The following is a 25,928-nucleotide window of genomic DNA, read 5'->3' as shown; positions in this document are numbered from 1 at the left end:
CAGGTTTCTGCTTTTCTAGTGGTTTTTCCTGAAGAAACATTAAAGACCAGGTTAGCATTTCTAAGCCATTCGCTTTAATTTCTTATTGATGTTCGTGTTTCGTCTTTCAGTTAAATGCCACTCATTTTCAGAAATAAGAAAAATGCTCCAAGTCATTAAGAAAGATGCTTGCTTTCGATGTCATCTTAATTATTAAAATTATAAAAAATAGAAAAAGAACAAAAAGAATTCTAATCTTGACTAATTTGATGTTTCCCTATGCATGTTTTACGTATTCTTATTTTATTAGGAAAATAGAGCATTAGGCTGACTCTAAACAGAATAACTCACTTGAAGTAAAGGACCTTGTCGGTATTGCAATTCTTTAAATAATCTCATTAAGCTTCACCCAGATGCCAACAAGAAACACTTTTTTACATTCCCATAAAGTTACAATTGCCTTGTTGTAACAGGAGAATAAGTAAAACAAAATACATGCTGCGCATGGAATAGCAGACTTTCCCCAAAGTCACAATGCTGTGACTTATAAAGAAACATGGGAAAATACTTGGGACTATTTCCACATGGTTCATTATGATGTCAAATCTGGACTCTAATTACAATAATGTAAAATATTTCTAACTAATTTGAATAGTAGGAGGAAGAAGAAAATGAGGACAATTCATGAGTCAGAGTGAATGAATTCCGGGTGAATTCTTTCCTCTCTTCTTCTTTATTTCTAATATAATGGTTAAAGCATTATCTGTTCTGGAAACACTTTTTAATCTTGTAGTCACTTCATGCCACATGGAGCACCTCTTTTGCAGCATAGATACCTGAGCTGGCCACATCTAAAGTGAGCTTGGGTACCAATACCGATACCTGAGCACCCATTTTTTGTACAGCCAGGAAAAACTGCTCTGCCCAGAGATGCCCAAAGAACAAGCCAATTTATTCCAAAATAGAAACAGAAAAATAGTTTTACAATACCAAATGACTGAATCATCGAAGTGTCTAATTACTATTGACACCATGAATTTGAGTCTAAAATCTTGGGTTAAGAGACCCCAGGAAGAAAGGTAAGCAACTACCAATCCCATAGCATGAACCTTAGAAAGTTCTCCCTGGAAGCTCCTTTCATTTCATCCAGTGTATTCCTCCAACACACATCAGTTGACCAACAACTGCACCACAGGACTGTGCTGGGGACCAGGGATGGATGGACACAGTGATGAATAAGATTAGAACCTTGCCCCTCATGAGCTTGCATTGTATCTAGTTTTGGCTGCTCTGACCTCAAACCTGGATAGAATTTCCCAGGAGAACTCTTGAGATTTGCCATCTCACTCAGAATAAATTAGCCAATAACCCCACCAGCCTATAGAACAGAGTTGCTGAGTTTAAGGCCAGACCCTGCCACTGTACGATTGTGACAAATCCCTTTGCACTCAGAGCCTCACTTTCCCCATCTAAACAATCAAGAGGTAAGTAAGTCTCATATTTTAGCAACCTAGAAGCTCCATTATTTTATGGGGCAACAAATTCATTTGCACCCAGGATATTCAGACACCTTACACTAAACCAAAAGCCACGGAACACAGAGAGAACATAGGACACTCCTCATGCCCACAAAAGCAAACACCTGTCCAGTAGAAGAGTGAAGGAAGGAATGCAAGGAGCTGGTGACTATAATCTCCATGGGGGGAGTTTTGGAGTCTGACAATCCAGGGTTCAAATCCTGCCTCTACCCTGTAATTGAATGTGTGACTTTGAGTGAGTGACTCAACTTGACTGTACAAGTCTCCACATCTGTAAAGTGGTATCTCTAATGGCAAACTCACAGCATGGCCTTGAAGATTAAAAGAGGGGTATACATAAGGCCATAAGGCACTTGGCACCACCCCAGACATGCCATGGGTGAGCAATAAATTTTACCCAAATTAGTGTGAATTAACAGAAATATTATTATGCATTGGAAACCCCTGCTAAGACTGAATCTTGTTCACTTTCCTAGTGCCAGCACCTGGTGTAAGCCAGACACACAGAAGATGCTCAGTAAATAAATAAATGTTAACTCTGATTAACGCATACTGATTAGAAACTCTGATTGGAAAATAGGTATAAATGAATAATTAAAAATAGGAAAAGGAGTTGGTTGTTACTTTATAAACACAGTTTGTTCAGGGAGAGTATTCTTCAAAATGCAAGGCAAAATGGTGATGAAAAGGTCACAGACTCTGGGAGACGCTGAAAAAAAACCCAGCCTCCCACACGGCTTGTGAGATCAGCAGAGGCAAAAGCCAAATGCATGAGTCATGCCCAGCAATTCTGAGGCAGGGACCAATCAGAGGTGTGTGCTGTCCTCGTCACTGTCCGACCGAACTCTTCATTCATTGAACAAACAGTTCAAAAGGTCCTTTGAGGAACTCCCTGGTGCCCTTTGGCAGAAGAGTGGCCACAGAGCTGACACCATGAGCAGAAAATGTGAGAACCTGTGCTCAAGAGAAAGTGCTCCCAGTGGAAAATGAAAGGAGGTCAAGGCAGGGAAACAAGCAAGCCTGTTAAGGATTCCATACAACACCACAGAAGTGTTTTCCAAAAGCAGAGCCCCCACATAGCAACGGAAAATGCCAGCTTCATTTAGGCAGCTGCCCAACACACACACACACACACACACACACAAACGTGTGCATACACACATGCATGCATAAATACATGCACATACATCCCCATGCACAAACTCCAAAAAGGGAGAAATGACTCTAAAATAGCAGAGCCCACTTTGCATCACAATGAACAAACCGTTATGATCCATTTATGATGATGAGTAAGGGGCTACGTACTGGCTCTCTGTAACTAGGTCAGGCACCAATTGGTAGTCAGCTCCACAGACCCAGGAAGATTTAATGAGGAGGAGACCAGACAAAGACAGAAGATGGAAATAGTGCCCCAAGCACGTGTCCCCCGACACCACAATCTGGCGATGGGATCCAGTCCATGCTATTTCTCTCAAAGATAGACCGGAACAAACTTTTGGAAACTCCTGACATGCGGATCACCAGTCCAGGACAAGCCATTGAGCCGTGGCTCTGGCAGCAGCGACCAGGCTGGAATAAAAACAAACCCCGAATCAAAGGAAGATTGCGACCCGAGCCGAAAGTACAGAAAGAGCGAAGGCGTACAGAGGCGGCCCCTGTTACAGCAGGGACAGGACATAAATAAAACGGCACTGCCAACCTCAGCTTGTGTCCACAAAAGCCAATCCCCTTTGCCGGGATCTATGCGCCACCGTTCCCGTCCCTCGTCCGTGCTGGGCAGTAGTAACTGGCACCTGCATTCAGGCTGGCAGATGGAGAGGCCAGGCGTATTGATTCCAGTGCCTACTCACTCCACCATCACGAAGGTCACAGTGCAGCAGCTGGCCGCCGAGGGACTTCCTTGAGAGGCAGATTCCAGCCTGGGCAATGCCATCGCCAGGAGGCACCTTCTCTCTTCAATCTCGGGACACCTCATGTGGGGAGACCAAGGGCCACAGGACCGTGAGAGGGCTCAGCCCAGCTTTGTTCTGGACAGACGGAGAGGCGGCTCCTGATCCCTGGCACTGCCAGCAGCCCCGTGAATGAGCCACTGTCGTGAGACACACACCCACTGCTAATGAGACCCACACAGACATAGGCAAGAAAGGCAAGTGCAGTGGTTGCTACAAAACAGGCAGAGAAGAAGCCAAGTCAGGCAGAGGCAGGATCACATCGTGCCCACCAGGCTCATGGTAACCCCAGCCCATGGTAGGGTCCCAATCCAAAAGGGAGGACCTCCAACTATTTGTCTTCCCTTGAACTAACAGCATCTTCTTGTCCAATTTCTTTTTAATTGGCAGCCAAAATTTTATGGACATTTTTAAAAAGTAAGTGCCATCATCTATCTATTACTCTTATTGTTTTAGGGAGCATTTTTAACTTAAAAACCTAAAGGGGTAGATTTTTCAGAAACACACTTGGCAGTGAAATACTTGTATATTGAAGAAAAGGATGCATAAAATTGCTTTAGAATTTTAAATACAATTTACATTTATTTTACGCTATTGTATATTGTAAAGCAGTAATGAGAGTGGGCTCTGGGCAAGTTGCCTGATCCTACCTGTTCTAGTCTCTAGCTGGATAACTTTAAATCAGCTACCCAACCTCTGCAAACATCCATCACCTCACTGCTAAAATGGAGATTAGAGCATGCCTCCCATGTGGGGTTTCCTATAAAAATTAAGTTAATTCACGCAATGCACTTAGCACATAGCAAGCTTTTTATAAGGGCTACCTACCTTGATCATTATCATCATCATTAGTGTGATCTATGTTGGCCATTTGAACTGACCTTGCAGAATAAACGCTTAGGTTATAATGCTACATTTTTTTGTGTCTAACCACAGTTATTGAAAATCCAATAATATCTAAGTATGTGGACCAAAGTGGAAACAACTCAATGTAATTTCACTTGCTGAAAATTCAGAATATTTAGAGAAAACAAGAAACCTAGACCCCATCAGCTTTCCCTGCCCTCTCCCCTAAAAATCCAGAAGGGAGAAGACTGCAATTATCTAGTTCCATTTTTATTTACTCAATCAATCAATTAATTAATTAATTAATCTGAGACAGAGTCCCCCTCTTCCACCCAAGCTGGAGTAAAATGGCATGATCTCGGTTCACTACAACCTCTGCCTCTTCATGTGATTCTCATGCCTCAGCCTCCTGAGTAGCTGGGATTACAGGTATGAGCCAATACATGCAGCTAACTTTTTATAACTTTAGTAGAGACGGGATTTCACCATGTTGGCCAGGCTGGTTTCAAACTCCTGGCCTCAAGTGACCCACCTGCCTTGGCCTCTCAAAGTGCTGGGATGTTACAGGCGTGAGCCACCACACTTGGCCTTCATTCTTAATATACTGCTTTTGATGATTACTCCTTTTTTTGGCACCCTCTTAAATTTTGGACGCTGGGCTCACTCATCCCAAACTAGACCTGGCCCTGGGTGGGAGGTAAGTCCTCCTCTTTCTTCAGAGTGTGCTTCTGTCACTGTAATGTACAAGTCACTTGGGGACCTTATTAAAATGCAGACTCTACTCCAGCAGGTCTGGGAAAAGGGATGAGGTCCAGGTCCTGCCTAACAAGTGCCCAGGTGATGGCGAGGTCACTACTGGTCCACAGACAGCAATAGGAGAAGCAAAGCCTTGGAGAAAGGAGATGCTTGGAGAATGGGGAGGGGAAGTAAACACCGGGGTTTCATTTGGTTGTCTTTTTGATGTCATGGTTGTTTTCAGACAACTTGGAAACTCTTTCATTATTCATGGCTGTTGTTAAAGCTGTGGATAAGTCTGGATAAGTTTGGACCCAGAGGCGGGGAACATTTGTTGTTTTGTTTTGTTCTAAATCAAACAAATAGAAGAAAGCAAATACCTATTGGCTCCTGGTGACTGCCCTTTGGGGAGTCCATTTAACTTTCATTCCCTTATTCTTTTGAATGGCTGCGGAAGCAGGGCTAGGAAAGCCATAGAGGACAGAGCTGTGCAAAGCACCCAGGCTCCAAAGGGGACACATTGCTGCTAAGAGTAATAAAACAGTGCCAGCTCGCTATACCCGAATTAACTGTCTGTCACTGCCCTTCAGTAAAACTGCAGGGAAGAGCAAGAGTTCAGAGTTTTGGATTTAAAAACTCAGGGTTCACACCCAGGTTCCAACATTTGGTAGCTGTGCAACACCCCTGGCAAGTGGCTTAACTTCTCTAAACCTTAGTTTCTCTACATAGAATGGGATCCTAGTAGTGCCTGCCTCATAGGATTGTTGCTGTAAGATAATTCATATATACACACACACACACAATATGTGAACAATGGCATGACTTTTTCCAAAGTCCCAAGGAAAGCACCCAAGAACTGGAACATTTATGACAAGTTCCTATGGATATACCCTTGTGTGTAATTTTCCCTATTTCCAAGCCCATATCTTCCCCCCAGAATATGCGTGTGTGCACAGAGACAGAGATAGAGAAGAGGAGGGGAGACAGAAAAATAATAAATAAGAACAACTGAAAGAAAAAGAAAGAGTTTGAGTAGTGATAAAGACCCATATTCAAAATAGTATTGTCCTCTTTAACTTCTTCCTAATTATTATGCAGAACAATGAAAACATTGTAAAAGAAATATTAAATCATCTTACATCCTTAGGTGGAAGAAATGGTTAATATTCTCTATTAAAGTGTATATACTTGGAAATTACCAAACACACAGGCACACACATGCACACACACACACGTGCACACACACACGCGCGCACACACACACGTGCACACACACATGCACACACGTGCACACACACACACACGTGCACACACACACACGAGTTCCTCCTCCTCTCTCAAATCTTACACTATCTAGAACATGGCACTGTGTCCTGCACATAGTACACCCCGGCAAACATAAGCAGGCTGAATTCATGGAAGGAAAGGCTTGCACGGCTGGTAGTCTGCACATCATTCCACCATTTGGGGGTGTGCACTCCCATCCTGGTCTGCCAGCCAGACTGGGATAGGGAAAAATGGGGGGAAGTAGGCCTGAAAGGAATGGTCCTCAGTCGTGCCTTTAATTGTCACCATGCTGGGGGACAGAATGTCCGACAAGCTTTCTTGTCTCTGAAAGAAATAGAGCCACTCAGGCAGAGGATTACAGGACTCTGCATGTGGCAATGGCCTTTCAGACAACACTGTCCTAAAGCCCGTTTCCCTGTCTCCATGTGGGATGAGGGGGCTCTCTTCATCAAATCCTACTTACGGGACCATCTGTGTCCCTGACCATGTAAATAGGCCTCTTGACACTCACTCAAGCATTGTTGCAAATTGTCGTCTTCTCCACACTAATGCTCAAGGCTGTGGGACGCTGCAAAGAACCCTTCTTCCATTAGGGATTTCTCTGTCTAAGCAGGATTTATGATGATCCTTTGGCAAGGATCTTTGAATCACTGGCATTCACAGGACAGCCAGAGCGTATTTCAGGAGACTCTATCACTAACAAGCGAAACAGCCCTGAAGATTTATCTCCTCTGATGAAGCAGGCAAATCCTAATGCTCCCAGGATTCCACCGCTAGACAAGGTGCTATCGCACGGCGAGCATGGACAACATGGTATTGGATACACCAACTCTCTCCCAAATAGCCGTGTGACCCCAGGGAAGTTGTTGAACCTCTCTGACCAAGTTTCCTCATCCATAACATACAAATGATCATGTTTTCTTCTTAGGGCTACCGTCAAGATTACGATGTTGAATGGAATCAGATGCCTGATATACCTTACACCTGATTTATGGGCAGAGTCTAATACACAGTACCTATTCTTTTTGATAAAGGATGTGAGCATGTGTAGTAAGAAGGAGGCAGCATTCACTGACTACCTAGAGCTCTGCCTCTGGGAGGGACTGTGAGCTGCAGTCCCAGTAGAATGAAATGAGTGCACCTGTGCCTTGAGAGTTTGCCAACAAGCCAGCCCCCTTGAGGTGCAGTAATTGTGCACCTCAGCAAGAGGAGCCCACATCCTGCCTCACCACTTTGGCACTTGTTAAACTTAAATTTCATTTGTATCTATTCTAGTCAATTTTCTTTGATTTATCTCCCACAAACTCCTCCTCCAATTCCTGCATCTAAGCTTGAAAGGCATAACTGCCTTTGCTTCTTTGGTTGTTCTTTTCTTTTACAGGGTGATGCCGACAAACCAAATAAGAAAAAAAAAAAAATCCTCCCTCCCTCAGGCTCACTGAGCTGCTCCTCCACCAGCAGCATCCATCAATAACCTCATAGATGTCTCATGGCCTAAAGAAAAGGAGACTGGGTGGAGACAAAGGTAGAAATAAGTGTGGGCTCCCTTTGATCCAGCCCATCCTAGAAGCACATGGTATTTTTTTTTTAATACTTTAAGTTCTGGGATACACGTGCAGAACGTGCAGGTTTCTTACATAGGTATACACGTGTCACGGTTGTTTGCTGCACTCACAAACCTGTCATCTACGCTAGGTATTTCTCCTAATCCTATCCCTCCCCTAGCTCCCCAGCCCCCCACAAGCCCCGGTGTGCGATGTTCCCCTCCCTGTGTCCATGTGTCCTTGTCGTTCAGCTCCCACTTATGAGTGAGAACATGTGGTGCTTGGTTTTCTGCTCCGGTGTTAATTTGCTGAGAATGATGGTTTCCAGCTTCATCCATGTCCCTGCAAAGGATATCAACTCATCCTTTTTAATGGCTGCCTAGTATTCCACGGTGTATATGTGCCACATATTCTTAACACATGGTATTTCTAATCTGAGACACTGAAGCAGGGAGCTTTGGTCAACCCCATTTTTCTCAGGGGCAACTGAGGCTCAAGAGAGTTTGGTAACTTCCTAAAAGCCACCGAGTGCATAACAGGAGTAGAAAGGATACCCAGACTGGCCTGACTGGGCGTCCCATACACTTTCCACTGCATCTTATTATTTCCAAGAGAGAAAAAGAAAAATCCTATTGGCTTTCAGTGCTTTTGCAAAGGTCACAAAATAGTAAAGATACCTGCATGTCTAACTTCTGGCTCAGCCATGCTAACATATGAACACCTGAAACTCACTTGATCTCTCTAGATGTCAGTTTTCTTGTTGGAGAAAAAAAAATAAGCATAAGCATCTTTACTGATGATTACATGTGGATAAAATGAGACACTAGTGCGCATAGCCTGGCATGATGTAGAAGTTCCTCAATGGTGTGTAGCTTCCTTTCACAGCCACGGGAAAACAAAAATATCTTATTGTGAGACACATGTGCAGAAGAGTGAAATTGTGACGTAAAGAAAATAACTAATAACCATGGAAATGAGTGTATTGCCTAGTCTAACTCTAAATGTGTACTCAAATGTAAAAAGGCAATGGCAACTGAGAAAAGAGAAAAGAGAAGTTAACAAATACTGTATCACATCTCACCTACACAGTATCTTACCATGTTCCCTGTAGTCAAGACAGTGGAAAGGTGAACTATAGGTACCTTATAAGGAACCATGCAGGTTTTACAATCAACACAATATGCTTCACAAGGGAAATCCTGTTAAATTAAATATTACATCATCACGCCGCTATAAGACTCAGAACTATCAAATTTTGCAAATATTTGGTGGAACATATAAAACAGATTTAACATCCTATATTTTGCTATTCTGTTCATCTCTAAGACTTTGCTGCCTCTTACTTTTTCATATCAAAGATAAAGAAGACTCTTCTCAAATATTTTCCCTTCAATTAATGGTAGCCAGAAATGCATTTGTAGGCTCTCTGTGTCCTAACACCGGCATTGACTTCATTCACAGATGTGGAAATACAGAGACAGTTAAGTGTTTCTGAAGTAGAGGGTGGCAATTAGGTTGATCCTCTGATTTGTGAGCTATACTCACTTGCTCTAGCAATCCTTACCCTCTCCCACTATGCCAAGGTGCATTACCACTGAAAGCAAATAATCGCATCCTCTGTTAATTCTGCAGGATATTTCTTTCATATATTTTGACAACATGGAAAAGTCAGAGAAACCGCCCTGACACTGATAGTGGAATTTCAAGAGCTCAATCTGTGATGGTGTCTGGCTATAAGACTTTACAGTTTTTTGCACTCATGCTGCTATTTCCATGTGTAGAAAAACAGTTTACAAATCCCTGCTAGTGAATGAGTGTGCCTGTGTTTACCGAGCTCAAACGTTCTGCCTTTTGCTTGAGACATGTGATACATTCGTGCTTCTGGTGACATCAGACATATGTGATATCCCCATAGTGACAGGAAAGCTTTAGAATTAGCATCAGCGAAGACATTACTTCATATTATATCATTCCCCCAATAGCAGTATAGAGAGCCCCCAAAGAAAACCATGGCCTCCCAAATTAAAAATATCATTGAATACAATCTCCATCACACTGCAAGAAGCTGATTTTTTTTCCAGGACTTTCCAGAAACTTCATAGGACAGTGTAACCCATCTCAAAATATAAAAAATTCTAGTCTAATAGATATTTTTTTGATCAATAAGTCATTGCGCATTTATCAGGTGCTGTTTTCTGCTGAATGAGGCACTAGAAATCACAATGCAGGTAAGCAATAGAGATTCCTGTGGGAGGCTCCTGGAATCAGGAACCCAGGCAGACTCCAGATGCTTCATTTCACAGGGGAGAAAACTGAGGGAACCATGTGCAACTAATGCCATTTGGGGAATTTGGCAGAACCTGGGGATTCTGACTGTCTGGCTGCAAGCAATGTATAGTCCAGCTGTTTTTGTCTCCAAGCTTAACAATAATTTAAAAATAAACACCAACTTGGATGTGAAAAGTGAAATTACCCCAGCCTAATATGCGGTGTTGATTCCTAAGCTAAAAGTGGTCTGAGTCATTAGCAAGGTCCACCTCATGAATTTTGACAAAGCCTTTCATATGCAAGGCACTGGAAAACCCATTCAGAAGGAACTATTAATGAGCATGTCCTATGAACCAGGTGTGAGGGACGCAATGGCATATACAATGGAGCTCCTCTCTGCACAAAGTTTGAATCTAAGTAGTGACTACTACTAGACAGATGGGATGGAACACTTGCTACAGGGTGGCTGACCAAGAAAACCTCTATGACAGATCTATTTCAGGGCAGAAAGCATTGAAGGACAAAAAGGAGTTGAGGGGAAATATTATTTTTAAAAGGATTTTTTTTCTATCATGGTTTGCTTTGCATTTTATTATGAAAAAAAGTTTTTTCTCAAAATATTTTCTAAAAAGTATTTGTACACACATTCAAATGGATGCTTTCACTTTGATTCTTATAATAAAATTTACCTTACACTATTGTGCATGCATGTGCATGTGTATATGCATGTTTGTGTATGTGTGTGTGTTCCAATCAGCATTCTGCTGTGTCTCCGATTCTCTAGGATTAGGTTTTAATACTTAAACTCTTTAGTATGACCTGAGAATGAAAAGCTTCTCACAGCCTTGTTCCTCTTCACCTTTCTTGATTCAGTTGACCCCTCTGGTCTGCCTGCAGAGCATGTGCCCCAGTCACACCAGATCAATTTCACTCCTTGAACATTCAGGTATGTTTATGCTTCTGTCATTTGCATAACCTATGCTCTTGAAACCCCCTTGCTTTCTTGTCTAACTGGGCAAATTATGCCTTGGTCTTTACAAATTCATCTCTTTTCTCTAGCTTTCTCTGCCTGTTTCATCAAGTGAAATTAACTGATCCATCTCCTGGAAACATCTCTTTTCTTTGCACAGGTCTCAGCTCAAATTGCATTATGAGTATCCATATAATTTTTAAGTTTTACCTCTTGATATTTTTTCTAATTATCAGATAATGCAGACTTAGTGTCAAAATTTTAGAAAATAAAATGTATATATGAGAAAATAAGAGAGAATATGAGAATCTATTTTTTTTCTATTTTTTTTTTTCTATTTTAAATGCAATTGAGATTTTTCTTCTTCTGTTGTACCTGACTTAATATAAACCCTGAGCATTTTCATGAATTTCTACTAAAAAGTCTCTGGGAGCTCTGCCGCTAATACCTGCATAATTGCTTGTCCGACATACAGTAAACTATATAACCATTCAACCCCTACTACTAGGGTACTCAGTAGTTTTCACATTTTCCTATTATAAGTACAAATGCAAAAACACTAATTGTGCATTAATCTCTGTCTTCATTCTTGCTTATTCCTTTAGAACGGGTGCTTAGAAGTGAAATCACTGGGTCAAAAGAGGTAAAACTTTTAAACCTCTATGTACATATTTCAGATTGTTTTCCAGAAGAGATGTTTTAATTAACAAACACACCAGTATTATTTTAAAATGCTCATTATAATCAATCCCCATCCTATCACAATAACAATAACAACATTTTTAAAGGGATAAATGCATTGCTTGAATATCTTTCTTTGATTAGTAACACAGTTGAATTTTTTATGTGAACACGTATACATGTATGTGTATGTGGGTATAGTCATGCATATAATTTTGGTTAATTGTATTGTTAGCTGCTTCCCCTACTTTCCATGGGAGCAATGGTATTTCTAATTCATTTGCAAGAGCTCTGTATTCAAATATTAAAATACCTCTTCATTTGGTTTGAGTTTTTGCAGATTTGTTCTTAGTCATCATTTTGCTCATGATATTTTTGAGCTGGTAGTTTAATTTGTCCATTCTTTTCCCTGCTACTATTATTTCCCTTTGTGGTTGTTTCATCACACGCTTAGATTCTTGATGCATCATGATCTTCATTAAGAAAGGTTTCTTTCTTTATTCATCTTTGTATCTCTGGCATATTTATGCAACGGTCGTGCCTGGAATATAATCATCATTCAATAAATCCTTGCCAAATTGTATTGTATTTTACTGTATCATACTAGGAAAAGCTGCCTCTCAAATCATTTGCTTTCATATATCAAAATTCACATTTTAATAATTTATATATGTTAAATACATTTAATAATGGATAATACTACATGCATATGTCTGTCTAAATTCTGTACCTCAATATAGCTCTTAAATACCTAAATTGATTCATCAAATTACATGTTCTGAATATTGGTATGAAATACTGATAGATAAACATATTCCACAGATGAGCCATTCAGTGCAATGGCAATCAAACAATGACCCGCACAGTGAAGGTAAAGAGCATCTACCATGTAATACAGCCCTATCAAAACGGGGTCTACTTTGGTTGTCTACCAAAGTATAATGTTATCTGTCAGGATCAAAGGCTTGAACACCCCCCAAGAGAACCTGAGTTTTGTTTTCGTTTTATCTTCCAAACCATAAAGGGATCACATCACTCAGAAACTTTCATTCTGAATACATTCTAAAATAAAATGTATCAAACAGCTATATTGTATCTTAAGGTGTCCTGAAATTAATTTTTGTTGCAAACATAGATGTGATTTGTAGTGTGAACACAGAATGAATTCAAGGAAATGTTATGCGAAGTCACATTACATGTCCTTGGGGGAGGGGAAGCAGAGGGGAAAGAAGGTGCTGAGGACTGAGTCCTCCAGACCCTGTACAGGGCCACTGCTTCCCCAGTGCTGCAGCTTCCCTTTCCAGGGGCTGCCTAACAGGCTCTCATCTTCCCACCTGAATGAATTCCTTCCCAGAGGCCATGGACAGGAGATTCCTAACCCCCGGAGTAAACCACAAAGCTGCTTGCCCACCTACATTCTTTCCCAGGAAAGTCTGGCTCCCTGGGCTGAGAGAGTTTAAATTCCTGCCAGTAGCACCCTGACATCTAGTCAGGTCAGGGTTCGGCTGAGCTCGGTCTGCCCAGGTGTCAAATAGAAAGCTCACACTTTAACAGGTAATAGTAGAGGACAGAGGAAAAGGCTGGGATCCAGCCCTTGCCAGGGCACTGTGCTGACCATCGGACTGGGTGGCCCTGTGAGCCACTCATCATAGGAGGGTGAACAGCTGGTTAGAAACAAGTGCGAAGCAGTGTCTGAGCACACATGAGGCTTATACAAACCACACCGCCAACCAGTAGCAGAAGTCAGACTGGACACCTGGTATTCCTCTTCCCTCAGAAGTCCGCACTGAAGTCAGGGCTTTCTCTGACTGATCACTGTAGCCTCAACCCATATGTAAAATGTAAGCTCCAGATTCAACTGACTTCCCAGTAAAAAAGGACAGTCTGGGAGGAAAGAATTACTTGCTAATAAACTCCTAGTATCGTCTTCTTATATTTGTTAGTTTAGTCATTCATTCATTTATTCAAGGTGTAACACCCAATTAAAGACACGATATACAGTGGATTTTGCCATCAGGAAGGTCTGAGTTCAAGTGCGGAGTCAACCCACATCAGCTTGGAAATTTAGGAAAAGATATTTAACTTCAGTAAGCCTCATTTTCTTTACCTATTTTGATGTTGCTTTTAACAGCCCAAACCATTACCTTCCCAGTAGGACCATTACCTGTTTCAAAGGCATCATTTACCTATGACATTGATGCTTTACCTGTAATAGGCTGTGGGCGCAGCAGGGGGATCACACGAGAAGCCACGCAAGGGTTTTACATAGTAGGGCTTGGCACATGGGTAAATAGAAGCTACTCTTAAAATAGGAAAGAATACCTTAAGTGTATATTGAGTAGGAATCCCATGAACACTGTTTCCAAATGACTTGACCCTTAAAAGTAACTGTGAGAGAAATGACCTTTTTTTTCCATTTTCACAATGAAGACACTGAAATGCAGAAAGTTTGAGTGCCTCACTTGAATTAGCCACCAGCTCCTTTTCAGATTTGGAATTTGGATCCAGGTTTGTCTCCCTGCAAAGCCTGCACTCTTCCCCAGGTGTCAGGCTGCCTGGTTCCAATCTATGCAGTGGGGATGCAAAGAAGAGTGAGGCAGCCTTGCTTTACCTGCTGACTAGTGGGAAAGAAGGACGCGAGAGCACATTATTACGCCTGACATGGTAAGTGGTATTGAGCCAGGACAGCATAGGAGTGATTGACTCCAGGCAGAGATGGGCCAGGAGGGCCACACTGGTCCTGTCTCATTTGATAAGTTGCTTCTTCAAAGCCGACAAGAGTGTGTCCAAATAGCAAAAATGGGGAAGACTGGCTACTAGGTAAAAGATAGCCTGGAAAAAAAAAATGGGCCAACTTGCATCGGACCTTTCCCATTCAAGACATCCTGGCAAACAAATCATTGCTGAGGCAAGGCACATCTTGACACAAATATTCTGACAAGTCAATGACCAAGGGATGACAGAATTGGAATGTCAGCATTCTGCAACTCCCTCATAAAGGATCTAAGTGTCAGACATCAGGGGTGGCTGACATCACAAGAGAAATTACCAACATTATGTGCCTCCAGAGGGAAGTCCCCATACCACCTAGGGAGTAGTCTTAGCAAAAAATAAAATAAATTTAAAAATTGAATCTGAATCAGACTAAGACTCATCCAAGATCCAATTTTCAGAAAATTAACAGGACAGAGGGAAAACACAGCAGAGCTTTTCAATCAGAGCAATTTTATTTTCCAGGAGACATTTGGTAAGTTCTGGAGAGGATTTCCCTTGTCACGACTGAAGAGGAGGTGCTGCTGGCATCTGAGGAGTAGATACCAGGGATGCTCCTAAACATCCCACAATGTACACGACAGTCTCCCACAGTCAAGAATTGTCCTGCTCAAAGTGCCAATAAGTGCTGAAGTTGAGAAACCTTGTATTATGAAATAAATTATTTCATTTCTTCAATGACATAGGATGATAGGATAATTTACAGATGAAAATGAACTTTAAAGGTCTATCTAAGGCCAAGTGTGATGGCTCACATCTCTAATCCCAGCACTTTGGGAGGCCGAGGTGGGAGGATCACTTGAGCCCAGGAGTTGGAGACCTGCCCAGGCAAATATTAGTTGCACATGGGGGTACATGCCTGTAGTCCTAGCTACTTGGGAGGCTGATATGGGAGGACTGCTTGAGCCCAGGAGGTGGAGGTTGCAGTGAGCCAAAATTAAACCATTCCACTTCAGCCTGGGTGACAGAGCAAGATTCTGTCAAAAAGAAAAGAAGAAGAAGAAGAAGAAGAAGAAGAAGAGGAAGAAGAAGAAGAAGAGGAGGAGGAGGACGAGGACGAGGAGGAGGAGGAGGAGGAGCAGGAGGAGGAAGCAGCCACCGCCGCCGCCTATCTAAAGATTAAAAAAATTTAAAATGGCAAAATTAAGTTGTAGTGTTTGGGAATGCACACACACATTAACAACAAGGAGGGAATCATGTAAATGAGAATAGTGGTCATCTTTGTGCAGAGTGATGCCCTTGGGGAGGCATCTTGAGTATCTGACAAGATTTTAGATCCTCACAGAGGTGGTTTAAGAGTATTTACCTTGCAACAATGCATTCAGCTACACAAGTGCTTTACATGTGTTTTTGTATAATATCTTAGAAGAACATAGTTCAAAATATTAACCACAAAATAAAAAGCTTTCTCTTCCCACTTTGGTTAACTAGCCTCTAGGTACTAAATTCACAAAAATATATTGCAGATTCAACCTAATGTATAATTTCTTTTTCTGTCCTATACACAGGTGCTTAAAAATTATTATTATTATTATTATTATTATTATTATTATTACTACTACTACTTTGAGACAGAGCTTTGCTCTTGTCCAGTTTGGAGTGCAGTGGCATGACCTCAACTCACAGCAACCTCCACCTCCCAGGTTCAAGCATTTCTCCTGCCTCAGCCTCCCGAGTAGCTGGGATTACAGGCACCCACCACCATGCCTGGCTAATTTTTTGTATTTTCAGTAAAGACAGGGTTTCGCCACGTTGGGCAGGCTGGTCTCGAACTCCTGACCTCAGGTTATCTGTCCGCCTCGGCCTCCCAAAATGCTGGCATTACAGGCATGAGCCACCACCCCGGCCTTAAAAAATTATTTCTAACCTTTCTTGCCCCTGCTGTTTATTGCTAGAGATTACCAGCCAAAGCTGCATAGTAGTTAAAGGATGATAGAAGAGTAATTAAGCAAAGGATCCCTGTGTCAGATACCCTGTGTTGCTGCCCCATTCCACCTGAGTCAACTCATTCCATCTCCACAAGCTTGAGGCTCCTCCTCTGTAAAATGAAATCAGTAATTATACCCACCTCGTGGAATCGTTGGGAGTATTAGCCAAATAATGTATATAACTGAACTCTGAAAAGCACTCCTTTTGTAAAACACAGCTATTGATTAATTACTCACACATTTATTCAAGTACTTAACATGTGCCAAAATTAGTCCTAGAGGCTGGAGATACAGGTAGATTGATTGGTCTGAATTCTTTCATCTTTCATAGGATAGACCGCAGATTCTATTGCTACAGAGATCCACTCGGTTCTGCTTTTTACTGAAACTCACTACTTTTAGACACTATAATTACTCAAAATGTAAAATGAGGGAACTAAGAGTGAGGAAACCGCAATGCATATGTGTGGTTACATGCCTTATAACATTATTTGGGCATTTTCTTATTACCAGATCCTCAGCAAAGCACGTTCATTCACTGCCTCATGTAATGTTCAAAATCGCCATGTGAAAGGAAGGTACTATCATTATACTCTTTTTCAGGTATGAAAAGTAATTCTCCCAGATATTCTTTAGCTTTTTGAAAAGCTTCACAGCTAGTAAATGTCAAAACCAAGATTCAACTCAACTAGCTTTAACTTAGAAGTCTGTTACCTAATTTAAAACCCAGTGGGTCTTGTGGTGCTATTTTGATGTTCCTTTAAAGAGTCCAGACCATTACCTTCCTGGAAGAACCATTCCCTGTTTCAAAGGCATCATTTGTCAATGGCATTGATTCTAAAATATCTTCTGGAGCTTTCAGTCCTTGATATTCTCTAAAAGAAATTGGGATCTGAAGCTAACAACTGTCTAACCCTTTACAGAAATTGGTAACGTAGATAATTTAAATACATAGTGGTATGCAGCTAGTACCAGGATGCTGTAAAACCATACACTGGGTATACCAATGGCTCTCAAACTTTATAGATCATCATCACTTGCATGGCTCTTTAAAGTTACCTCAAGTGTTCCTGATTCAGAAAGTATGAGGGTGAGCTCAAGAAAAAGGATTCTTAACATATCCTCAGATGATATTGAAACTGCTGGCCCAGGAAGCACACTGTGAAAGCTACATCTAGATCCGCCTCTGTTGTGTCTGTGATGTTAGAATGTTTACTCACCCTTTGTGAGTATGAAGGCACCTTCCTGTAAAGAAAGCTGTTATGATGTACAGAATGAGATAGCATGGGTGAAAGCTCTCCGAAAACAGAAAATAGTTAATCTGGCACTTCTCAAGCTTTAGGAAGCTTCACAGTCACCTGGAAGCTGGTTACAAATGCAGCGTCTCAGAGTTCACCCCCAGTTACAGATGGCCAGGGTTACAGCCCTAGAAGCTTCCTTTGAAACGAGTTTCCCAGGTAATGTTGAAGCAGATGGTCTACAGACTACCTTTTATAAAACCCTCATAAAACAAACACAAGTCCCACAGCAAGAAAGGCAATAGGTCCCACAACCCTCACTCTAAAGATCAGGGTATGCTATAGAGATTGGACATTATACAAAATTATAGACTCTTAGACAGACAGTAAAAGAAAGTGTATTTTAAAATTGCTTTCATGGAAACATCTAAGTCAAATATTCGACTTTAGGACCTTCAGAGTGAATATTAAATGAGAAGAAAAACATGATATCATTTGAGATGAAAGAAAGCCCTAGGCCAGCACGCCCTGGAATCTTTCGATATGCAGCCGACTTCGGAGTTAGGTGTGAATTGGAAATGTCCCAGATGACAGGTAGTAGGTAATCAGAACTATTACATTTTGCACCTGACACAGGTATTGCTTCCTCCAACAACGACAGCAGCAGAGCCTGAGCAATTTCAACATCTTAATCCTTTTCCCTTTCTTTCTGAATCCAGGGAATTTAGTCTAATTCTTCATGCCTTCCCTTAGGAATTAAGAAGTGTCAGCTACCACAGAAAATATGCAAGTGGTTCTGTATAAGAAATGTTTGCTGCAATTCAGGGGATTATGTAATTGAGTTAATTTGTAGGAAACATGTTTAATTTCTGGACTGGAACTGAGAGTCTGACCATGAGAAGGTATCAAGCAGTAAGTACTAGGTGGACTCTAACGCAAATCATACATCACCTGCTGCTGCAGGGAGCAAATTCCTTGCTCTTAATATTTTTATCAGAGTTGAGAAGAATAATGGAAATTAAAAACCCTACCGTTGGATAAATGTGGAGAAGGAGATTTATGTAAATCAATTGTATTAGGTGAATTGTTTGCAGCACAAGCTGCTCAGGATGATATTCTCGGGGCTGATCGACAATTGCTATGATTGAGAAAATGAAATGTTAATGAATTTTATCAATGCTATTAACTTGGGTCCTCCTGACCAGGTAAAGGCTATCATCAAACTGTAGTTGAATCTTTAAAAAAGTGGGCCACATGTGGTCATCCTGTGACACAGGCACATGTAATACAACATGCCTGGATAGCAGGACTCCTCACTTTGACCTTTATGGTTGTCTTTTTCCTTGTTTTTAACAGTAATTAATCATCACGGAAGAATATCATGGAAATGTAGAGGTGCAAAATAAATTAAATAAAGTTGGTGAAATAAATATACAAACGACTGGTGATATGATCTGAATGCTGATATATCCTCACAATTTGTTATGTTGAAACCTAGTACCCAATATGATGGTATTAAGAGATGGAGTCTTAGGGAAGTGGTTGAGTCATGAGGGCTCCAAGCTCGTGAATGGTATCAGTGTCCTTACAAACGAGGCTTGAGGGAGCTCCCTTGCCCCTTCAGTCACAACACAGAATGTGCCATCTATTAGGAACGGGCCCTCACCAGACACCGAATCAGCTGGCGCCTTGATCGTGAAGTTCCTAGCCTCCAGAACTGTGAGTAATACATTTTCTTTCTGTTGTTTATAAATTACCTACTCTAAGGTATTTTTTAATAGCAGTCCAAAGGAAATAAGACAACTGAATAATGAGTGGATAATCCTGTCACCCAATGATAGCTCATTTTAGTTGTCATGCTAAAATGTTCACTACCTTCTAATAATTTTAACCATGCTTATTGTTTTTAAAATATAGATTGCGATTTACATACAATTTTCATCATGCATCTGTGACAAATACTATACCACAAGTAATTCTCTACATTATTAAAATATATTCATTATTAAAATATCTTAAACTTTTAAGTTGTATGAATGAACTGTTAGTATTCAAAGAGTTCCTCTAAAGGGTAATCATTTAGCATGTTTTCACTTTTGCCTCCTATAAATAAAATGTGATGAGCAATTTTAACAGCTGTATTAAGGTAAAATTTTGTACTGTAGAAATCACCTGGATGAATGTATTTTTATGAGCTTCTATCTTGTGTGTTTCAGTGTTTCCTAAGGCTAGGTATCAGAAATTAACCAAGTAAGACAAAGGGCCTGATACATGTTTAGGTTCAAGACAAACTTTGCCAAATGCCCTCTACTATTGATTTATACTTTCGTCAGCAGAGTATTAGAGTGCTCATCTCATTCCATCCAGGTCAGAATGAATAGTATTATTATTCAAGATGCTTTCACTTTTAGGGAAAAAGTCAAGACATCAACATATGTGTTCAAAGAAATGGAAACTGCATTTGAGAATTTTGTTTTTCACTTTTGATGCACTTTGAGTGTTTTTGTCATTTTCTTCCTTCTTGTTTAGTCGAGGTCATCTTCTTGTCATCTTCTTGTTTATGTGGGGTAATATGCTGTTCAAATATATTGCCCTTATTGAACCTGTTATACTAACTAAGGTAGAAAGTGACAATATGAGTAACTTTCATGCAACTCAAACAGCACCCTCACCTAAACCAAGAAATCTCCAACTCTGGGTTCCTGGTCATGAACTGGACTACCCTAGGCAAGGTTTTAAACTTCTCTGAGCATTATTTTCTCATAGCAAAAGGAAAAGAAACAGAAGAAGATCAAGTTCTAGGCACTTAACCAGCTATACCAAAAAAGTCAATAACATTCTATATTTGAATAATAGAAAATGATTTTTAAAATATTCTTCTACCCTCTAATTCAAATCGCCCTTGTGAAAACTTGCTCTTAAAACTATCAAAGAATGGTAAAATAACTAATTATGTGTGACTTACTCTCATGACTTATCCCATTCTCCTAAGTCTTGCTGTGCTTAAAAAAAAAAAGGATGTGTAACTGTTAGTTATCAGCACTTTATATAACTTCTGATTCAAGTAACAAATAGCATTTCAGTTCTATGTATTCATTATGCTCCTAAATTGCAAAGGAAAGAAGCCAATTCTAATGAATTGTAACCATAGTTTCTTTTGCGTGTTACATATTAGAAGTGGGTAGCACTTTAAATTACCATACACAAAACAGCATATAATTAATTCTGAATAAAAGATAATGTATTCTTGCTAAATACGAGTTATTTTAAAATCTCTTAATGAAGAACTAAGCATATGCTGTGTTGCACTGTGAAAATGTTTAGCATATGCCATTAGAGCCAACATTTTGCATTTATTATTATATTTATTTTCAATAATAATATATTATTTAAGTGAACATACAAAAAATTTAATCACTAACATTCCGAATGTGGAAAATATATGCAAATTACAGAAAACTTTTTGGCTCCCCATAAGTTGTCACTAAATAACTTTTTGATGACATGGTGTGATTGCAATTTGCAATAAAATGAGAAAATGGAAAAGACTGTTACTTTTAAGTCGCAGAACATATGCACAATGCATTTTAAAATTCAGATATGGAGATAAACATTTCTATTCTGAAAAGTGACATGTTCTAAGTTTTTGCTTAATAGCCAAGCTGAAATCTAGACCTTAATTGTCACCTGATCTAGTATTGGGTTTATAACTTCCTTTTCAACATTGTGTTCCTGCTTTGAAAAGAATGTATACAGAAGAATGTCATCTTACAACTAACATATTGTATCTCTCAATTGATTATGTACTGGATACTTCATTCTGCCTCTAATCACCATTACCACAGATACCACTGTCACCACCAACAACAGCAAGAAAATAACAAATCTTGGGCCAACCCTTTTTCTGAGCCTTATTCTCCCCATCCACATCTTGATGATGCATAATGTCCCTATAAAGCAGCCATGTGACCATGGGCAAATAACTCCCCATCTCTAAGCCTTAGAACCCTCAGTTATGAAATGGTTATACTGTGATCCTTTTTACTTCCAACAGTTCTTCCCTTCCCGCAGCCATTCCTGGGGTCCAACAGAAACATGCAATAAGATAAGGTTTTCTCAACTCACATATGCTTTCTATTCTTACTTCATTTAAATTTGTAGTGAAAAATGTGGACAGTAGAAATAAATTACAATATCCTAAAGGCTTCAAATTAAAAACAAAATGTAAAGTTTAGGTTTAAATCCGAAGTTCTGCTTTTGTTCCAAAGATGTGATGACTAGTTCATCAGAAAGAGACGGAAACTAGACAGAATCACTATTCCATTCTTTTCCAAACACTCCAGGTTTGGAGATATTTTAAGTGTGTTTCCTACTCGAGTGCTAATACACAGTAATTAAAAATTGAAAATGAATAAAATTTAAAAATTAAACTTAAATTCCAGCCCTATGCAATTGCTGCTGGTATTTTGCCATAATTTCTCTACATGCTCTGATATATGCATACGTGCGTATGCATGTGTGTAGTAAGTTGAAGTCAGAGTGAATACATAATGCGATGGCCTACCTAAGCATATGTCCATGTAGCTACAACTTCTTTCTAATACTTCCAGTGACTCAATTATAGTCCACCATAAAAATATACCATAATTTATTTAAGAAATCCCCTCTTGTTAGATATTCAAGTTTCTACTTTTCCCATGATATTTTTGTGCATCTAAGTTTTAAATATTTCCATCTATTTATTTAGTATTAATTCCAGAAAAGTGAGATGATTATTGTAAAATCTCAGCAGAAGTAACATAATTACTTAAAAATGATGTTGGTGGTTTCTTTTCCATTTGAACACTCATTTTCTATGAATGCTTTTGATCATACCTTAGCACATCAATGTCCCCAAATCCCACATATCTCTTCTGACTACCGTTATTAGCAATAGAAGAAAGATATTTATTTCTGTATGTCTCTTCCTTCTATAGATTAAGTCTTTCTTAAGAAAGATTTCTTAAATACCCTAGCCTCAGTTCCCTATATAAAGTCAGGGACAGAGTAGGTGCTCAATAAACATTCACTCAATTGGCTAATGTATCTTGAAAATTATTTATCAAGCTCCCTCCTTGTCCCAGGGATCATAAATAATGTCACCTCCCCAGAGAAGCCTCTCTGGTTCACCTCTCATTTTATTACACGACTCTGTTCATTTCCTTTTGGACAAATACCACAATCTGAGATTGTCCTGTCATAGATATTGTGCCTCTTCCCATAGAATGTCATGGTCGTAGATGGCAGGGTCCGTCCTCATCACTTACTTATCTCCATCCTACAGCACAGTGATTGCTACACTGCAGCCCCTCAAAGCTGAAAAGTCTCTTAGAGGTCACCATACTTAGCTCCATTATTTAAAAATTACGCAAATAGATGTACCAAGTGGAAAAATTAGTTGCCGAAGTTTTAACTAAAAATGACAGAATCTAGATGAAAATTAAAAATTCTGGACTCCAAGGCCAATGTTCCTTCCACAGCTTTCCAGTGACAGCAACCTCACAGCACAGACCAGAAGACAGAAAGGCGACCTCAATCCCATTCAGCCCAGGGAGACCAAAGTACTTTGGGCCAAACTGATGGAAACCTCTATTCTTGGCTGTTAGAGGCACTATCTAACCCATGTCTTAGTACCACTTGCACACCAAGCTTAATAAATATGGGATGGCTATTACTATCTTCTGCTTATTGGTGGGGATGCCTGAGACACAAAGGAGCTGAGGAACATGGCGCCACAGCCAAGTGGCCAAGCCCAGACCAAGTGTCAGGTGTCATTCACCTAGTCCCCGGATGTCTCCTGTGTCTCTTGCAACTCAGCTCAAATCACAGGTTCCTTGTCTCACCCATGAACAGATGATGGATCTGTTCATGGGACACTGAGGTTCCTCCTCATCTTGAGGGATTTTTCCAGAAAAAAAAAGTGTCTTGACCTTTCCTTAAAGGAAAATAAATAATAAATAAAAGAACCCTGAAGTCAAGTCACTTATGTAGTGATGTGATATACTTTTCAACAAATTCATTCAGCTTATCGTACTTACAAAATACAAGTTTATCTTTTTTTTTTTTTTTTTTTTGATGGAATCTGGCTCTGTTGTCCAGGCTGGAGTGCAGTGGCATGATTTTGACTCACTGCAACCTCCGCCTCCCAAGTTCAAGCAGTTCTCCTGCCTCAGCCTCCTGAGTAGCAGGGTTTACAGGCATGTGCCACCATGCTTAGCTAATTTTATCTATTTTTAGTCGAGATGGGGGTTTCACCATGTTGGCCAGGCTGGTCTTGAACTCCTGACCTCAAGTGATCTGCCGGCCTTGGCCTCCCAGTGTTGGGTTCCTTTTTTTTCTTTTAGAGTTCAAGGGAGGGTACTAAAGGCAAAATTTCCACCCTGGCTGCTGTACCTGATCACTATGTCTGAGACCCAAAAACTCCGAGGAGCACAGTGACCCACTCCTAGGCATGCAAACACTGAGGTTCAAAAGGAAAATTCTCTGTCTGGGGCTGCAAAAGGAGATGGGTGACAGAAATGCCCAGAACTCATGGCTCTCAGTGGCTCTGAGCCTAATGAACTTGGAATAGTGGGGTGGTTCTAGAGCAATCAGCAGCTCTGGTACACTTCCCCAAACCCACACCTCTTAATACTATTTAATTAGGGATTATGTTTCAATGTAAATTTTGAAGGATGCATGATCCTTCAAACCATAGCAGTGTGTATACGTGTACAAATATACACACGCGTACACAGCAGTCATTTTAGCAAGCATCCATTCATCCAACAAAATAATCTATTATGTGATATTCACAGTGGTAGATACTAGGTATACAGAGATAAAATCATTATAGTCCCTACCCTCAAAATGCTAATAATCTGGAGAAGGATATGATTAAATCGGTAATTTCAGTATGTTCTTATACATACTATAATACATACATTAAAAACACTAAAAAGGCCTCACTGAATGTCAAAATATGTAAGCCAAATTAATTAGCGAGAAGTCTATTATTTGAATATATGTTCCTTGGATGAATATTAGGACCAACTCTGCCTTAATAAGAAATTACTGTTTGATAGGATTTAACTAAAGCTCTGAGCAAGACTCCAGGAGAAAGGTGATTGGACTCCCAATGATTGGCCTTGTGAAGAGCTCAAATACTAAGGCCTATTTACTGACCCATTTATTTAAGGCCTCTCCTCTTCCTAAGAGAAGTTGAATGGCCTTCATAAATGCCAGCAATGCACTAAGATTAAAACAAAGGGAAGTTTTAAAGAAAATAGGATGAAGGGAAAGTAAAAGTAAGGTTGTAAGATAGAGCAAAGTACTTCACTCTAAAGCACACCATAATTTATGACACATGGTGTTCTTTCCTAGCAAGCCAAAGCAACTGGAAAAACACCAATAGTTATAAAACCACCACAAAATATAAAACGCATTCTTGTCCAGGTGAAACAAAACATTTCTTGATACTTGATGTCAGTAGAATTTCTCCCAAAGAGTCTCATAAAGAAATCAATACCTTAAACAATACCCCAAAAATAAACAGAGAACTACACACCCATGCACGTGCACGCACACACACACACACAAACACAAACACACATACAGAGAGTATATATGTATTTACATATAAATATGCAGGTGTATATATATACACATCTCTAGGGTTGCTTAATTCAAATGGGGACCCAAGCATGGCAGTCCAGTTCAATAACGGCAATCTCAGCCAGTGACTCTTCCATGGAATTTATAAAATCCTGTCTTAGTCTCAGCCTCTCCTTTGTACTCCTCTCCATGTTTCTTTAACACAGTTTCATAATCTCCTCCCAGAAGGAGACACGATGATACTGACTACAAACAGAGGACTGTAAGAGAATAGGATCAATGCCCTTATCAAGGGACTTAAAGGAGGAAGTACACCTGTTTTCACCCCTTCCATCTTTTCTGTCATCTGAGGACACTCAAAAGGCATAATCTATGAGGAACAGGCCCTTGCTAGACACCAGACATGTGACAACTTGATCCCAAGACTTCCCAGTTTGCAGAACTGTGAGAAAAAAAAATTCTCTTGGTTATAAATTACCCAGTATGTGGTGTTTTATTATAGCAGCACAAAGAAATTAAGACATACATATCTCTATACAGGTATGTGTTTATATTGTCATA

General features: G+C 40.2%; 1 protein-coding gene across 4 annotated transcripts in view; it reads right to left on the bottom strand.

Moving 5' to 3' along the window:
- CDH11 (cadherin 11) overlaps nt 1-25,928 on the bottom strand; it is a 182,282-nt gene that overhangs the window by 126,990 nt on the left and 29,364 nt on the right. The window contains exon 1 of one of the 4 annotated variants that reach the window (XM_017889052.1): nt 3,217-3,350. The exons of the other annotated variants lie outside the window; for them this stretch is intronic. The gene's annotated coding sequence lies outside the window, so the exon portion shown is untranslated. Of the gene's footprint in view, nt 1-3,216; nt 3,351-25,928 lie in introns of those variants that run through there. 4 annotated transcript variants of the gene reach the window in all.

Source organism: Rhinopithecus bieti, unplaced genomic scaffold (assembly GCF_001698545.2).
Source record: "Rhinopithecus bieti isolate Rb0 unplaced genomic scaffold, ASM169854v2 scaffold_18285, whole genome shotgun sequence".
In the NCBI taxonomy this organism is placed as follows: Eukaryota; Metazoa; Chordata; class Mammalia; order Primates; family Cercopithecidae; genus Rhinopithecus; species Rhinopithecus bieti.
This window is presented reverse-complemented; position numbering and strand designations above follow the sequence as displayed.